At 46.7% G+C, this 17,363-nt stretch overlaps 1 protein-coding gene across 5 annotated transcripts in view; it reads left to right on the top strand.

Annotated features, from left to right (window-relative positions):
- The first annotated feature begins 922 nt into the window (after window positions 1-922).
- The window catches only part of LRRC3B (leucine rich repeat containing 3B), an 85,205-nt gene continuing 68,764 nt past the window's right edge, over window positions 923-17,363 (top strand). For 2 of the 5 annotated variants that reach the window (XM_038570181.1, XM_038570182.1), the window contains exon 1: window positions 924-1,077. The gene's annotated coding sequence lies outside the window, so the exon portion shown is untranslated. Of the gene's footprint in view, window positions 1,078-1,610; window positions 1,742-2,597; window positions 3,373-17,363 lie in introns of those variants that run through there. The other 3 variants (XR_005376709.1, XM_038570183.1, XM_038570184.1) reach the window with 3 other exon arrangements.

Raw genomic sequence — 17,363 nt, 5'->3', positions numbered from 1 at the left:
TTTAGGAAACTGGGCTGGTTGGGGGTGGGGATCAGGGGCCCCCGACTCATCCCCCAAACTCTGGGCTTCAGGAACTGCAGGGGATCGTTCTGATATTCGATCAGGGGGGATCCCTCACTTTATTCATCCTACCCCCAACAGCCTAGTAGTGCTTGGCACCCGACCGGCAATCATTCGTCGAGTAGATTTTAGGCATCGGCCTTTGCCCCCTTAGAGGACAGGCAACCCATCACCAGGTCACGCTTCCTCTGCCAGTTTTATTCAGCTCGGATCTCAGTAGTTAGAAAAACAGGAGAAAGAATGGGGCCGTAGCTTCCCGAGAGCGGAGCCGACCCCCGCGGGGCGGGGCGGGGCGGGGCGGGGCGCGGCGGGGGAGCTGGGAAGGCCGGCCGGGGAGGCGGCGGAGCCCGTGCTCCCGCCCCAGCTCCTCTCCCGCAGCAGCCGTGCCGCCCCCGCCCCCCCGGTCTCGGACCCTGCACGCGGGTGGCGAGGGGGCAGCGCGGGCGCGGCGGCGGCCGGGCTCCCAAGTCACGTTCGTTCGCTGCTGCTTTCCCATCCCCTGCCTCCTCGCCCCTCCTCCCCTCCTCCCTCACCCCAGCCGGCTTCGGAGGCGATTCCCCTCTAGTGACTGAGACGATCGCATCTGGGCGAGCGGCGCTTCGCCTCGCTCGCGTCTTTGTCTCCTCCTCCTCCTCCTCCTGCGAGGCTCTGGGGCCGCGCGCAGGGTCTGCAGCAGCCGCCGCAGCCGCCGGAGCCCAGCGGGGCTCTGCACGGCCGCCCGGGGCCGCACCCTCGCTCGGCGGAGGCGCCGGAGGACGCCGGCGAGCCCCGCGAGCCCCCGCGAGCCCCCGCGAGCCAGCCCCGCACCGCCCGCGTCCCGCGCTCCGCCGCCGCCGCGACCCGGCACGAGCCCTCCCGGCCGGGGCTTGGGGTGGGCGGCCCGGCCCGGCCAGCCGCGGGGTGGGGAGCGCGGCCGCCGCAGTTCTGGCAGCTGCACACCCCCAGGCAGACGCATCCAACGCCTCCTCCCTGCGCCAGGAGGATGGAGCAGCCGCCCCGGCCCGGGACTGGCGCAAGGTAAGGTGCAGCCGCCTGTTGCTTTTCGCAAAGCGCGGTGTCGTCCCTCTGCCCGGGTGCCTAGGCCGCCCCTTCCGTAACAAGTAGAGGGGAACTCCTATCACCCCAGGTCAGAGCCGTGCCCACACCCCCGGGCCCCTGGGCGCAGACCCTGGAAGAGACCTCTCCTGGCGAGTGGGAGTCGACCCCTCCGTTCGCGTGCAGCCGGCTGCCATGCAATAGTCTGCAAACTTTTGTGCCCCCCTCCCTGCGCGGTGCTCACCTCGTGCCGAGCAAGTTGCACGTCTAGTTCTCGCGTGCGCCCTTCCCCCAGTCTACCCCACTACCACCCCCTGACGTTTGCATCTGCCCATCTCTCTCTCGGGTGTTCTTGCCAGTCGACTTTTCCACTCCCTGCAGCTCCCGCTGGAGACGCGAGGCTTTGGGACCCAGCAATGCTTATCCTGCCCGTGGGGGTTGGAGAGGAGCGGAGAGAATGAAATAGGAGGGGTGGGAGGTGGGACGTTTTGGGGTGGGGAGGCTGCGGCTAGCCTTGGGGCTCTGTCTAGCACGGCGGGAGTCGGTCCATCCTTGCGAATGCCACCCCCAACTCGGTAATGAAACCCTTGGAGTGGCTTGCGGCTGTGTGCCGCGGGAACGGCAAGTGCAGATCCGGGTGGGTGAAGTAAGTCATTCGGGGAGGGAAATGTTGCTGGAGGGGTGGGGGAGGAAAGCGAGGGTCGGGGGTACACCTGGTTGAAAGGGTACCATTGGGCTCTGCTTTTAAAGTGGGCGAGGGGCCAACCCTGAGCCGTCACCTGACGAGGAGGAAAAGGGATTTGAGCCCCGGGGGCTCCGGCCCGGGTGTGTAAATACAGACGGGGGAGGGGCTGGGCACCTGGGGAGGCGCAGGGAGGCAGCATGGAGCCCAGGAATGCCAGCGCCCGAGGGGGACTGGGGAAGGCCGGCTTCTGGGTGCCTGGGATGGGGCGATCTTCCTTCCTCTCCAGGAGAAACAAACCTCCCGGCGAGATTCCGAATGCGTTAGCATCTTAGGCGGTGACTGAGTGGTCGCATCCTGGACCAGGGATGCCTTCCCTGGCTCTAAGAGGACCTTAGTCCCCTCTCTCGCCCGCACCCACTTATGCACCCTTCGATCTCCGCAGCCAGGTCCGTAGACCCACGCCCACCTTCCCTGCCGGGCGCTCGAGAATCAAAGAGGTCTGCACAGCCGCAGGGTGGGAAGGGGATTCCTGGCCCCCAGGGGAGGCGTGCGCTGGTAGGGGGGAGTCCCCAGCGCCCCGCGAGTAGGCAGGGGTTCGAACCGTTTGGAGGAGAGCACCGGGGCGGAGGCTGCCGCGGGAGCCACCTTCCTCCCCCACCCCCCGCCCCTCCGCCAATCGCACCTGGGCGGAGCGAGGGAGTGGGGGAGCCCCACGCTGCTCCCGCAGGCTCCAGGAGCGCAGAGCCGGCGGGCGTGCGGAGCAGGGCGAGGGGGTGTGGGCATCGGGTGAGGGGACACTTGGCTTCAAGGCCCGGGCCCCCTGGGCAGCGGTGGGTCTGTCCGCGTTCTGCCCCTAGATAGATCCTTCTGGTTGTTCCAGACGCTTTGCGGGAAGCGCAGGAAGGCGAGGAAGGCGAGGTTCTTTGCCCCTTTGCACCCCAGCAATCCGGAAGGCAAGACCGCCTGCGGGAGGGGGCCTAGACTGCTGTGGCAAAGAACGGGCGGCCCCCGGGCTCCGGCGTCCAGGTGGGGAGCACACGGGGCTACCGAAGGCCCGGAAGCACCTCTTTTAACCCTTCCCTCTCGGAAGAGGTGCACGCCCCTCTCCCAGCAGCGCCTTTGGCTGGGAGTCCGGTCCCGCTTCCCACTGGCCCACAGGAGAATTTGGAGGTTGCGTGGGTCTGGAGCTGTTTCAACCCCCTGGCCCTGCCTGCTCCGGCCTCCCACGTGCAGGCTTTTTGGGGCACAGCCGTCTCTGCGGGTTGCCCTGTATAAGTCTGCTGCTCCTCCGTAACCAGCTGGCAGAAAGCAGAGCTCAGCGCAGTCCCCTTTCCTGGGCCCCACGCCTGGGCCAGACCCTTGCGGAAGAGACCGTGGACTCTTCAGGGCCCCGGGGAGGAATCCTGAGGTCGGTCCCTCCCATCCTGGGGCACCCCTGGAGCAGCGAGCTCCCAGAGCCCCAAGGAGCGGGAACGGGGATTCCCTCAGCGCAGACTCCGGGTGCAGCTCCTGAGCACAAAGGCCACACCCTCACAGGCCAGGCGACGTGGGGATAGAGCGTGGGCTTCTGCCGAACTACCTGGACACCTGAGGTAGGATCCCAGAATTAAGTCCCTCACCCCGGGAAGAGTTAGCTTCCAACACCCTTGGGCCCATTTCCTTCTGGATGCTTATTACCTAGGTTTGTGCTCAGGCCACTTCCCTTTGCATGTAGAAACAGGTTGGAACATGTCCCTGGGGAACTCTTGAAGGAAGACTTCAAATCCACACCAGAGTTTCCCTCCCACCATTGCTGAGCTCTCGGGGGAAACAGGTAGTAATGACAATCAGCGCTAGTATTTATTGAACTCTTACTCTGTGCCAGGCAAGCACTCTTCTTGATATTTCGAGTGAACTGTTTTAGTTATACTCTTCACAACCACCTTGGACGACTAAGTTATTTTTTTCCCCATTTTATGGGTAAGAAAACTAAGCCATGGGGAAATGAAGTTATTGGCTCTTTGTCATCCAGCAGTAAGTGGTGAAGCTAGTTAGTTCTTGTGGGTGGAGAACACTGGGTGTGCTCCCTGCCCCCAGCCCTATTTGGCGCTAGAGACCTTTTGTCCACAAGAAAGTATGGGTGAGGGTGAGGTGAGGTGAGGTGAGCCCTTTACTCCAAATCCTAGAAACATACTATATACGTGCCAGTCCTTGCTATGGTCCTGGGAAACTGAAGGTGCATATCCCCCCTCTGAGAAGTCTGTTGAGGTGCATCTGGGTAGGATGAGATCTTGGTTTTGGAATTAAATTTAGGAAACTGGCTGCTGTCAATGGACTTCTTTTCTGGACCTTTTGGTAGACATTCCTTTTTTAAATATGAGGAGAAATGGCAAGGAGGGAATTCAAAGGTGAGCAGAGATTCTATAGTCACAAACTACACAAGCTGTATTTTGCAAATGAGTCCCTTCCTAGTGATTGAATCACAGAATATTAGAGCTAAAGGGATCTCAGCACTGGTCCCAAACCAGAGGCAGGGAAGATACTGGGCCATGCGCTCTAGGCTCAATGTGAGGTTCCTAGCATAGCTAGTACTAGAAGCACTGTCTTCTGACTCTTAGTCAAAAGAAAGTATGTTGGTGCATAAATAGATTATGTCGTCTGCTATTGTTTTACAGCCTCTTAAAATCAATTAGGGAAAAACTGTTTATCAAAAAACTTCAGTTTTTCATAAATGCCTCAATCGGCATAACTAGGAAAAGTATCCTATGACGGATAAATCAGCACAAATGTGCCTCACTTGCAAAAAATTGCAACCCAGTACTTATACACCTTCAGATCAACAAGATCTAACTAACCATGCAGACCTTTAGATGACTCTAAATAAAATTAAATGGGTTTTCAATCATTTTAGCGGTCTTTTTGTCAAGTTGAGTAGCTCTGTCTGGCTTCACCCCCAAGTATTCGGGAAGATAAGAGAAATCCTCTTGAATACAGTGAAATGATTTGATATTATTTCTTCTGGATTTCTGACCCTTGGGTCCAACCTAGCTGATGCAAATCTGAGGCAAAACAGTATATTTCCCGTCCACATACTTGGGACTTATGAAGGGGAAAATAGTTATTTGCCACTTTCTCACCCACTGATCCCCTATAACAAAGGGACCTTCTCCAGCAGGTTAGGGATTCCATATACCCCTAGGCATTCTTGTAGGACAGAATTCTGGTTTCTAAGAACATCCCATGTCTTTTATCTGAAGCTATAGTATCAGGATGTCCTGCCCCCAGAGACAAATCAAGAAAAAGTCAGCTGGAGTAAACAGAGAGGGGGACTGGGAAAAGCCTGTTTCTTAGAATCACATGAGGGGTAAGAATTATAGGCAGACAGATGGTAGAAACTTGGTGCCTTTTATGTTGCCTGGAGTAGGATTTCCATCCCTGATGTTGTGACAAGCCAGGACAGAAGCCCTCAGGCAGTAACTGGGGGTGGAGGAAGAAAAGATGAGGGTGGGGGAACAGTGCTATCAAGAACCTGGGGTAGGGATCCATGGAGGCTTGGCTGAGAAAGGGCTTAGGGGTGACAATGGAATGGCCATGGTTAGCCTACACTAAGAGATACTCTTCCCCCTTCCCTGCCTCCCCACCACCTCAGTTTGGCCATATGTGTTGGGTTGACTGATCTAAACCCCAGAGTCCCCAGTTATCTCAAGGGAAGCATTCACTTTCTAGAGAATTTATTAGAAATGAATATTGTTTTATGTAAGTCAGGAAAAAAAATACACAGTTACCCTAATCTTCAGGGAGAACTATGAAAAAATCAAATTATCCCAGAAGAGTAACCTTCTGAAGGTAAGGATGCTGGTTTAGTTAGATTATAGCAATGTGAGAGCAAAAAAAGATGTAACACTGAAATCAAGTATGACAAAATCCAAAAGAAAGAGTCTCTCCTTGAGGGACCACAGAAGGAAGAATCCTTTTTGATCTGGGCAGACATCCTGGTTCCCAACTCCTAGCTTTTCAGGGACAATGGGAGACTTACCTGGAGCCTCACCCTGTTTATGTGGTGGGCACGGTGGGCATCCTGTCTACCTATTTTGCTGTGGCTCCTAGGTGGTATAGTGTTAAAGGGCCCACACAGCATTTCTGCTGGGACAATTCTTTTTGCATGTATTTATCTTAAACCATATAAACTGATATCAGTTTGTTGGCAGAATAATGATTCCTGTTAAACAGCGTGTTCTGGGGAAAAGGTTGTGAAAAAAATGAAGCCCTTTGTTCAGAATACAATGAGTAAACGCATTTATGCAATACATAGCATGAATTAAACTTCTCAGTTTGGGTTAGATATTTTGGTTAGAAAACAAAAACATAAGCAAGGACCAGAGCATCTGAACTTGACCTACTTTTAGTAGCAAGAGAAGCCACATAAGTTTCTGTGGAGTTTGAAGAAGGTTGGCAGGGGGAAAAAAAGAATCAATAGAACCTGAGAAGCTTTACTAACCTCACCAATTTTGTTTTAAATAAATATCTAATATCTTAATTTATGTTTAAATTTGAATACTCCATATGATCAATAATATTTAATATTTAATAATATTTAATTAATATTTTAACTGCAGATTGTGACTTTGATGAGCTTTATTCTACAAGTGGCTGGGAACCATGATGGAAGCTCTTATAGTCTGACATACATATTAGTATATAATTATACATGTTACATAAAAAGCCAGTGAATTAATACCTTGCAACATGACCTATGAAATGGCCATTGTATGTGAGAATGAAGTCTGAGGTCTTCTCAAGAGCTAGCAGGCTTGGAATGCATTATTTTCTCAAAGGAGATGAATTTATCATAAAGGCTATATAATTCATTTAAAATAAACAAACGAACAAATATTGAAAAAGAACCACCCAGATCAGTGAGATTTATAAAATTTGTGGTTTCAATTTATCCTGAGTTCTCTGAGCTGATTTTTATGTTAACTATCCAATGCAAGTATCACTATACTTTCAGACAGCTTTTTTTTTTTTTTTAAAGACCTGTGCCTTTTCTTAGAAGTCAGAAACAAATACAAAAAAATAAAATATTGTGAGCCATGATCAGACACAGAATAATACCTGACAAGGCTAAGTATGTTTTCAAATGCAGATTAGTTTCTTTGTTTCTCTCTCTTTTCTTTCACTCTTCCCTTTTTTCCTTTCTTCCTTTCTCTTGTAGGCCATTGATATAATTTTCAGTCTACATGTGAGTATTTAATACCTTGCTGGGAGAGTTGTCTATTTCAGGACAAATATTTCCCCTGGTGAGGGCAGAGAGGAGGTACAGTGCACTTGTATGTTTGTCCAAAGCTAAAGCACAAAGGTCAGGAAGTCACACCAGCTTTCCCTCTAGTGTAACCTTTCCGATTTAGAAAAAGCAATGCTGGTATAGGCCTGCTTACAGAGGGCTCACCTTGTTAGCAGTGACACAGCAGTATACTTTCCTTTTGCTACTTTGGGAATTCATGCACTGAGAAGAATCCTGGTCCAGTCCTCTGACCTTCCCTAGGCATCTCTGGACATCAGGGATTATCAAGCAGGAATGCTTTCTGTCCTCCTACAAATTATATTTTAAGCTTGTGTTGGCAAAGGTGGGTACCCTCCTACCATGGAATGTTTGTTATCATTGTTCAGGTGGTTAGTCTGTTTTTTGGTTACTTCTTAGAAACACGTCCTGTAGACAAAATTAATTCCCTTCCCTAATGCAAGGTATAGGGTTAAACCCTGGTGCCCAAAGCATCTATTGCAAAACCCAAGAAAGGACGATGACTGATAGCCACCCAGGTCAAGAGGGCTGAGAGAGAGGTAGTCGAGCTGCAGCAGAAGGAGGCGTAGGAGAGAGAGGGGGGTAAAAGAGGCAGGCCAAGAGGGTAAACAGACCACCTGAAGGAAGAGAACCCAGCCATCAGTACAGAAAGATTAAATGAGATTGATAGCAAACCAGACCTGAAGGATAAGATTAAAAAGGCATAAAAATAAGAAGATAAAGTTAATGGAAGTGTTAAAGAGCTGAAGAAGTACACAAGGAAAAATAATACACCCAAATAATTCCTCAAGGTCTAGGTCAACACAAAGGCAGGCTAGCATCTCAGCCAGCGGGCATGCCTCATACTCACATCCCCCTGTTCCTTGTTAATGTGGCTCCTCAATCACCAGGCTGAGGGTGCTTCATCTCATTGATGCCTTACGGCTCTTTGGCAGTCTGCCAAGCTTAGGGCCCCCAGAATTATGTATTTAATGCTTAAAATGTAACACAGATGATTATAACACTACACGCATACACACACACACACACACCATTGTGACATACTAATGTACGTGTAACCCCAAGATCTATTGGTAGGACGGATGGATGGCTACCATCTCTCCTAAGTAGGGATCAGCAGCAATGCTGCTTTGAGATAACAGCTCCAGCTGTGTCCTGATAGGAGAATATCTGATTTATATCAGTGGCAAGATTGCTCGGACTGCTACTACATGTCAGGTTTGCAGCCTGCATTCATAATGGAATGAAATACTAAATGGCTGTTCAACGTTAGTAAACAAAGTTGTGGCTTTTTTTCTATTGATAAATGCCCTAGGCGTCTGTGACCCCAAGGACCCTGAACCCATATACTTTAGTATCTGCAACTAACACTGCAGCTGTGCATTGGAACAGATGTGGGCAAATTGTAAGAGGGTCCTCCGAACTGCTTTTATCTCTCTGGGACCTCTCTCTCTGTCTCTCTCTCTCTCTGGACCAATTTTCACTTTTCTGGCCCAAGGAACTGGCTTTACCCCACCTATTCCTAGGGATTATGGTTGTAGAGATGGGTGGGCATCGGCAAATAAAGAAGACCTTTATTGGAAAGAGAGTCATATGTCAGGGGCATGGGCAGGCTATGGGATGCCTTTGTAAGAACTAGAAAATGGGCTTCCTTGGAGCAGCAGCAGCCTCTGGCTCCTGGCTAGATGAATACTGGCCTGTATTTCGGTCCGGATGGCTGCCTTGGCTACATGCCCTGTAGGTTTCAGGCTAGTTCACCTGAAGTAAGGTTGAATTATCAGACTACATTGCATTTCAGCCTGAAAGTTTTAAGTTCCTCCTCCAGTGATTTTTTTCCTCCTAAAGTAGAGCTGCCACAATGGCTTTGAAAGTTTCACTTCCTTTCCCTACCCACTTCTGGTTTTCAGGAAATGGCTTTAGTGCAGGCAGGTGGATGGAGAGCCATGGGACAGGGTCCAGATCTGGAGAATTCTTAAGCTGAATAATAAGGCTGTGAGTGATAGAGAGGGGACTGTGGTCGTATAGGGTTTTCTAAATAGATGGTTCATATTGTCCTATGTTGTGAGGTGACAGGATGTCCCTGATCTTGGAGATCACCATGTTTCTGCTTGTTCTCTTTGGTGAAATAGAACCTGCTTAGTAGAAAAAGCTCTCCTAAGAAAACCTTTGACTTTTCAGCAGGGAGGCAGTATTTCAGAAAACATCCTTTTTATATGCAGGTAGAGTATTCTCCTGGGAACCAGGCAACCTCATTCTACTTCTAGCGTGGCCTTAACCAGCTTGGTATCTTTGGGCTGGGTAAGTTCACTGTCCTCTGCTCTATTTCCCCAGTAAACAGGAGGCTTTCTAGAGCTCCTACCAGCTCTGTGGTCCATAATGTCAAGGGTGCATCTGGCATTTGTTTTATTTACACTCCATATGATGACTTTCCTATTCAGGTGGTTCAAGCTCACTTATTTGCTTAGGCCTTCCACCCCTGACATACCCCAGAACCAGTACTGATAGGGAGGCACTCTACAGTCCCGAGGGTCTGCTGACACCCAGAGCACTTCCAGGAGCCCAGAATAAGGGGATGGTGGTGATTGTCAGGAGTAGTGGTAGAGGGAAGTATAGCAGCGTAAAAGGATAGAGTTGGAAAAGGGTAGAAGCATTGATAAGCTTCCTTGCAGCAATAACTGTCACTCAGGAAAGTTGTAGGAAAGATGAAGGAGGGTTCCTGAAGTTTTGAGTATGTGCCAATCTTTGTAACCATATGCTGTATCACTTCCTGCTAAAAACTTTCAAATTACCCCTTGTTGCATTGAGGAAGTTACTTCCTTAGTATGGTTTGAGAGCTCCCTCCTCACCTGGTCCTGCCTGTCTCTTCCTCAGTCACTTTCCTGGGCACATCCTGTGCCCTGGTGTGTTCTAGCTGAGGTGGTAATACTGGGTAGTACCGCCAATTGGTCACATTTCCTCTTTCCAGCTCTGCGTTCAATGATAGTGATATCATGCTGGTAGCTAAAATTCCCTATGGTAGGACTACTGACACCAGAGCAACTCACAGACACTACAAAGCAGCGTTTTTCATCCCCAGGGAATCTGTTGTTAAAATTTACCAGCACATACCACTGCCCCTACCCCCACTCCACCAGCAGCCTTGCAGTTCCTACCACAGAACATGCCATTGCCTATTCTTGACAGTTCACCTGACTGATTCTCCCTCCTTTCCCTCTCTCTTTCCTTTCTTCCATCTCTCCTTTCCTTCTGTCTTTCCACCCACCCATCTATCTGGAGGTAGCCAGACTTGGTTCTAATTCCCCTTCTGCAACTTCATAGCAGACCAAGAAAATTTCCTAACCTTTAACATGCCTCCATTTTCTCTATGGGAACTGTTGTGAGGGTTCAATGACTTTGTATGTATGAGGTGCTTGGAACAGTGTCTGGCACGTGATAAGTACTATTTAATTCTTTGTTTTTAGTATTGATCAAAACATTGTTCATTGCCTCCTGTGTGCCCAACACTGAATACGAACAAATGAAAACAGGTTTAATAAAATAAACATAAAATATTCTAGAGCCGGTTAGTTTTTCCAGGAATACCAAGAGCTGACTTCATGGAGCCAGGGGCATTCGAAATGAATCCTGAAAGATTGATCCCATACACCCACCAAACTGGCAAGACAGACTGAGGCATTGCAGAGGAAGGAAGTCACGTGAGCATGGGCACGGAAGGGAGAACAGCATGACCTGCTAGGATTTTGTGTAGCTGAGCATGAACCCATGGAGGGAGAAGGAGTCTTTGATCATGTTTGGGTTATAGGTGATCCACAGGGAATTGAGCTACAGTCTCCTCTTAGCTCTGTTCTTTTGCCTTTGTGTGAGGATGGATCTGAGCTTTGTTTGGTTTTCCCCAAAAAAAAAGTCAAGAATCCAGATTTTTTATGTGAAAGCTCCTGACGTTTAATGGTTGAACTAATTCAATTAAAAACAGAACAAAACAAAACACAGAACACATCCGCAGGCTCTACCCAGCCTCCTGCAGAAGAATGGAGATCTAGTTCCCAAGCTGGTATGAAGATGATAAAATCTGCACTTGGAATTCCTGATTTTGAATAGGGTTCTGTCATTAGCTGTGTGACCAAAGGTGAGAGTCCCTTCCACTCTCTGAGCCCCTGGTGCCTGCCAAATGGCTGTCATATTTCTTGTCCTATGTAACTTGCTGTGAGGAGCTTTTGGACTATGGAAATAAAAGCCCCTGCAAAGAACCAGACCCGCATTAGACATATTCCCAGACCCTCTGTGCTGTGGCAAAGCCATACACAATTCGGTACAGCCCCAAGAGTGAGTCAAGTCACCCAAAGGTACCTGAATGTCCTTACCTGCCTTTTCAATTTTGACACTAGATGGGGGAAGAGAAATGTAGGAGTGTTTTATTCCCTTCGTTCTATGAAAAACGTGAGGGAGCTTGACATTCCATTTTGGAAGTGTGTATGTCAGAGATACAGCTAAAAGTTATTGATTGCTTCTGCATGGATTCCGGACCATGGGGAAAGGCGCGTTCCACCTCTGTGCTATGTGCTGGTTGTTTCTTTGAGGTAGCAGAGGCTTGTCTGGAAGGAAGTCAGCTGCACACAATTTTCATCAGAGGATTTCTGGAATTTCTTCTCATCGATCCCTGTCCATTCCAGGCTGGCTTTGAACAAGCTTTTAAGGAAATGATCAAACCTTGGAAGAGTCAAATCCTTTCCTGTTGAGGGATGGGGTTGAATGGATGTTGGCTTTCCCACAGCAGAGGAGCCAACATGCAGCTAGCCTACTTCCTCAGGCCTGGTTAGGAGTACTCTGTGAATGCAGCTTTTTGAAAGCCTCAGGCCTGATATAATACATTGAATCTTGCTGTTATTCTGATTTTGTGTTATTTTTATTTGTTTTGCTGTGTTGGCTGATTGAACTTGATCATAAGATGCTTCGAAGAGGCAGGCAGGCTTTGAAGTAAGGACACCTGATTTTTAAAAGCATGACATTTCTGGATTTTGATTTCACTGTAGAGATTTTAATGATTTCTGCTTTAGATGCTGACCTGAGCCTCAAAACTTATTTTACTCTCCTCTAAACCCCAAACCACCTGGGTCCTCAGGACTGAGGTGTATGATGTTACTGTGGTTCTCACCCTCTGTTGGTATCTGGGGTCCCTGCAGAGGCCAAATCACGGAGGAACCAAAGTCGTATTCTTCTGAGATGGATTTGAAACCACTTAGGGCTATTGAATCAACATTATAGGTGACACAGCACATTTGATATTAAAGCAGTATTGAAGCCCCGACCCCTAATGTGACTTGTGCTTGGAGATAGGGGCTCTGGGAGGTAATTTGGTTTAGGTGAGGTCAGGAAGGTGGGCCCTTCATCATGGGATCAGTGCCCTTGTAAGAAGAGATCCCAGAGAGTTTGCCTCTTCTCTTTCCATCCACATCCCCTGAAGAATGGTCTCATAAGGATACAGCAAGAACAAGGCCATCTACAACCCAAGGAGAGATCTCTCACAAGATATTGGCCATGCTGGCACCTTGCCTGTGGTATTTTGTTACTGCAGCCCAAGATGCTTAATATGGGAGGTTACTATAGGTTAGTCTGGGCACCTAGCCACCTTGTGAAACATTTCTTTGAGCAAAGACGTGCCTGTGTTTATACCACTGTCTGTAATGTTCACCACCAGCCTGGCACATAGTAGGCATTCATTAACAACTTGTCAAATGAACGAACACTAATGAACAGACTGACAAAACATCCCATTTATAAACATTTGGAAAACAATTCACTTGAGTATTGGGGATTTTCTGCAGTCACGGTTTGAGATGAAGGAAAAATAAATTCTTTTAGAGTATACAGTGTGTGTGGGGCGTGTGTGTATGTATATACCAAGCTGTTAACAGCTTGCACTTTTTTACTAGCCCACCCCATGGAGACATAATGATAGTAAAATAAATACAGTCAGCATGCTTTCCTATTTACCCAGCATGCAAGCAAGTGACTATTTCCAAGCATTTGCAATTTCATCAGGGTCTCCTAGAACCATTCCCCATAAAGAGATGCGGAGTTGGGTTGCTGACCTACCAAAACCTAATTATCTGAAATTTAGTAAAATAAAAAAAAAGTCCTCTCTTTATAAGAAAGTCACAGAACCTCAATATTGAAAAGGATTTCTGATGTCCCTTTGGACTTCAGATTCCCCAATGGGCAAGTAGCCATGGAAGGATGTGATCTTCCTGACAAAATGGTGGCTTCAGGGTTCTTTCTTTCTTGTTCCTCTGAGAAATCCCTCAGGTACCGTGGGATGTTTGCTCCATAGCTTTTGCCATTTGAGAATGGAGAAGCTATTTCCTCAAGATGCTATTCATCTTTATTCATATCTGGGTGCAGATGAGTTCAGAATGTGTGGGTGTGGGATTTGAAGAGTGAAGTGCTTAGGTAACAGTTGGCGTGCCAGTTGTGTAATGAAGAAAATGTATTGACAATATTAAATTGTGGGCTGAATCTGGCTTTTGGTGTTAAAAAAAAGAGAACAAAATTTCCCCAAGTGACAGCATTGTTTTTATGCCAGGGGTGTTTCTAAATGTTGGGACAACAGCGTTGAGAAACATGGGTCTTCACTGAGTGTCGCTTTCTTCTGCCGTGCCTGATTTTAGCCTAGAAGCCCCACATAGCTTTCTTTGAAACTGGAAGGTGTTGCAGTGTTTCTAAATATACATTCATATTGTACTTAACTGAGGGAAATAGATTCAGTAATAACAGGCATGATTTTAATTCACTTTGCATATTGCAGGTGGAAGAGCCAACCAATTTCTAGAAAAATTAATGGTAATTTATTGAGTCACTCACTAAGAAGTTACAGTTTGCTTCCCAATCTCCAAAACCTCTAACTCATCATCAACCTCTAGGTCTTTAACAGGTGAAAGTGTGCACTTTTGCTTCTTATTAAAAAGTCATGTTCTTTATCTTTTCTTGATGCCGATCACAGTAGAGTCTAATACAGAGAAATCTTTCTCCTTGGTTAAGGGTAGAGTTGAAGAGGTGACTGAACATGACTGTGACCAGTTAACATTTGTGCATTCCATCTGTAACAGATGTTTCTAGCAAATGCACATGGATGTTCAGGGTCCTGGCAATGCCTAGTTCAGGGGTTTTTAACCATTTTTCTCATTATATATCCTTTTGGAAGTCTGGTAAAACCTATGTGCTCTTTCTTACTCTCTAATGTAAAATTAACATTTTTAGTTTGTCTAGATTAAATCTAAAAATATTTTAAATATAAAAAATAAATAAGATTACCAAGAACCACCACCACAGCAAAAATACCCATGAAACGTGTGGATTCTCAGGGATTCTTGGAATCTCTGTCACACTGTATTTAGAGTATAATGCATGACCTATATCACTGCCTGATCTGTCATCAGTATTTAAAAAAAAACATTTCAAATAATACTCCTCAATAGTTAGCTTTACCATCAGATGTGTTTGAACTTGCCTGCTGTAGACTTGCAGCCCACACCTGTCAAATTTCAAAAGACAGTGCTAATTTATGGAGAATTAAACATTCTCATTTAGAATGTCCACTTTTGCAAAACTATAACAAATAATTTAAATGGTTGACTTCTATTTATCCGTGAAGAATAAATAAGTGTAGATAGGGACGGCCATTAAGTAACCCAGATATCTGGATCACTGGGTGAGAAGACGCACCTTTTCCCTATTGTGGCTGAATGACTACCAGGTGAGAAGTTGACCAATAATTGTCTCTCTGTATTAGGAATGGCTATGCTCAGGAGGAATTAACTATTATGACTTTAAAGTTGTGCCATGCAAGGATGTCTGGGTGGCTCAGTGGTTAAGTGTCTGCCTTCAGCTCAAGATGTGAGCCTGGGGTCCTGGGATAGAGTCACACATCGGGCTCTCTGTGGGGAGCCTGCTTCTCCCTCTGCCTATGTCTCTGACTCTCTATGTCTGTCATGAATAATAAATAAAATTTTAAAAATAAAGTTGTGATATGCACAAATGATATTTCAGGATTTCTGAACAATTGTATTGCCATATATATATAGCTGTGATTTTTATTGGTGTTGCCACAGATACTAATGGCAGTAGTGTAGTCTGTTGCTTGTCTATAAAATTGAAGAAAATAAAATTGAAGAAAATGCCAAATTTCAGTTGTTGATCAGTGGGGACAAAAAAAAAGGCAGAAAAGACCTTCTACAGTTATGGATTCCCTGCTTTGTGGTCTTGGCTTCTCAGTGGGGACCGTGGACCCCAAGTCAAAAACCTCTGTCTCAAGGGGTGAGTCAATGCCTGATAACATGAAAAATAACCATGAAAGCAGTTTTCAGACAGAAAACCCACAGTAGGGGTTAGGAAAGAATATCACCACCTGGTAATTTATTTAACCAACATGCCAGAATTTGACATGGTTGGCTTAGTAACTAGTCTCTTTGGAGAGAGATGCTGTAGCCTTTATTCAGTAGAGTATTGGGTCTTCTTTGAGAGCCAGTGGCATAATGTGTATGGTCTCATTAGTGTGAATTATTAAACTGTTTAAGGGTGGGTCTGGAGTTTTGAAGTAAGCCAAAGTCACTTGAAGTAAGGCTGCTGAATGTAGAGGGTGATCGGGTATGTAAACACCAGACTGGCAGTTGAAAATTTGGAGGCTTCTTTTCAGAAGAGACTCATCATCTATTCTGGAAGCTGCTCCATCGTGGTAGAGGCAAGATAGGGATGAGATCTGGAAAAGATTGAATTTCCAAAATGATAGCATCCTAGGAATCAGCCTTCAGTCCCCAGGGTGACTAATTTATAGAGGAAAGCTCTTTTCCCTCTATAAAGTAATGTACCAAGATGGTTTCAAAATATTTAATGACAACATTCAATAGTCACATTCTGTACCATCTTGAATGGAACTGTGCTCTCCAATAGAAATATAATGCTAGCCACTTACAGAATTTAAAATTTTCCAGTAGCCACATTAAATGTGTAAAAAGAGAAAGGTGAAATTAAGTTTAATAATGTTTTTCACTTAACCCAGTATATCCAAGATTGCTATTTTAACTTGTGATTAAGTTAAAATTTATTGATTTTTTTTTCATTCCAAGCCTATGAAATCTAATGTGTATTTTATACAGCAAATTGCACTTTGGACACTGAATTTTCACCAGAAATCTGACCTATGTTCAGATTTCAAAAAACTGACAATTGAAAAAGCAGGTTCACATATCCATGTTGTTTCAAATACACTTAAATGTTTTCTAATAACTGGTGTATTGGGTTTTAAATTTAATCACAAATAAAATGAAAAATTTAGTTCCTCAATCATGGGAGCCACATTTCAGGTCCTCAGTAGCCACTGGTAACTAGTGATCACTGTATCCGGTTGTGTGAGTCTAGATTATATGGGGAAATAATGGGAGCAGGATCCATAGACACAGTGTGGACATTTAAACTCTTGGGAGATGCTCATCCTTCCAGTTTTTCTTACCTTTCTGTGTATAAAATAGTTATTTTGGTCTTTTAGTTAATCTAGTATTTTCCCCAAATCTCCCCATCTTCTCCTTAGAATCCATTTATATGACCCTCCAAAGGGCCTTTTCTTTTTTTTTTTTTTTTTTTTTTCAAAGAGCCTTTCCTTATGAGTATTTACCATTTACATCCGAGAGAGCCATATGGTCTCTGCTTCATAGATGGGAGGTTTGGGGATGAGTGGAGATGATTGGATGAAGACAAGAAGCTAATACCCCCACTCCAGGTTCTTATAACAAAGCACTTAGCCACAGGAGCAAAGTTTCCTGACTCTTGCCCCCCCCCCCCCCCCAATGCATCTCCAGTTCTGATTCTGAAGACTTGGGGTGGAGCTCGGGAAACTGCATTTTCATTATCTTCCTTGCTGTCCATACAATCCCCTCCCAGGTGATTCAGCCCAGCCTAATCTAGTAACTACTGCCCTGAGCACCCCTGCACTGTATTATTTTTGCTAGTGGTTCATAAAGTGTGTTTTGAGGACCCCCTTCATCAGAATAGCCTGTGTTTTGTTGAACTGAAGAGTTCTAAGCCCTGCCCCAAACCAGCAAAGTCAGAATAGCTGCATCTGTGGTGCTAAGAATCTGCAGTTTTAACAAGCTCCTTGACTAATTCTTGTGCCTAGTGACTTTAAAAGGCAGTGCTTTAGGGATCCCTGGGTGGCGCAGTGGTTTAGCGCCTGCCTTTGGCCCAGGGCGTGATCCTGGAGACAAAGGATCGAATCCCATGTCGGGCTCCCGGTGCATGGAGCCTGCTTCTCCC

The sequence above is a fragment of the Canis lupus genome, chromosome 23 (assembly GCF_011100685.1).
Source record: "Canis lupus familiaris isolate Mischka breed German Shepherd chromosome 23, alternate assembly UU_Cfam_GSD_1.0, whole genome shotgun sequence".
Taxonomy (NCBI): Eukaryota; Metazoa; Chordata; class Mammalia; order Carnivora; family Canidae; genus Canis; species Canis lupus.
This window is presented reverse-complemented; position numbering and strand designations above follow the sequence as displayed.